Raw genomic sequence first — 1,020 nt, forward strand, 5'->3', positions numbered from 1 at the left:
TGATCAAGGATACATTAGCAAAACAGACGTTTTATACTCCCTATAAAAGGTAACAGCTCAGCATTTATATAATGCCAGAACCTAACTGTTTCTCAACATTTTGCATACACCAAAAAAGAGAAATATAATGAAGCCCTTGGCACAGAATTCCTGATACAAGGAGAAACTTCAATGTACCAACAGGTTAATTTGCTTAGAAAACTGACCTGAAAAAAGAACATATCTGAGAAGTAAAAACCTTCTATGTGCAGAAAACGCAAATATATTTCACACACTGCAAAGCCCTCTTAAAATGAATCTCTAGTTAAAGAATAAAACATTTTGGGGCAACAGGACTTTACATTTCACAGAGTTCTGTTGTGTTAGGAGCGGACGTTTCTTATTCATAAACGGGGTGGTTGGTACTACCTTTTCGCAGTAGGACAAGCACCACCTGGCTCTTTGGTAGTATTTAAAAAAAAACAGTTTGGGTAAATTTGCATAGGGGAGGGAAGGGAAATGCACTCAAAGGGGAAGGAGATGCGAAAGACGCAGTAAATGGGCCCTATAAAGCAGCTCTGGGTGCCTTCTGCCTATATCATCAGGGTACAAACAGCTACCAACTCCAAGGTTCTTACTGCTGGGGATGTCACACTTTATTGGCAATTATGAAAATCATGCACGTTTAGCAATGCACTCCAGCTCCTGGCGAGCTGCCAACATGGCCCCTCCGGGTTGCAAAGTTTGGGTGCCCCAATTGAGGGGAGTTTTGTTGAGTAGGACATTACATGGTTATCTGGAGGAATGGGAGGAGGAGCTTCATTAAACTGTCCCATTTGGTGAAGAGCAAACAGAATCAACACAGACCTCAGTGGCCAGAGAGAACCTGTATCCTATTAGACAAAAAGAAAGAAAAAAATCCCTTCTTGGGAAGCCAAGAACATGCGTCATAATCCAAGCACCTCAACTCGTCTAGTTTCCAGCATCCCCTTATTGCTTCTGGAGGTCAGTATGTTATAAAGAGTTTGGTTTTGTTTGTTA

This window comes from Lepidochelys kempii, chromosome 25 (genome assembly GCF_965140265.1).
Source record: "Lepidochelys kempii isolate rLepKem1 chromosome 25, rLepKem1.hap2, whole genome shotgun sequence".
Lineage (NCBI taxonomy): Eukaryota > Metazoa > Chordata > Testudines > Cheloniidae > Lepidochelys > Lepidochelys kempii.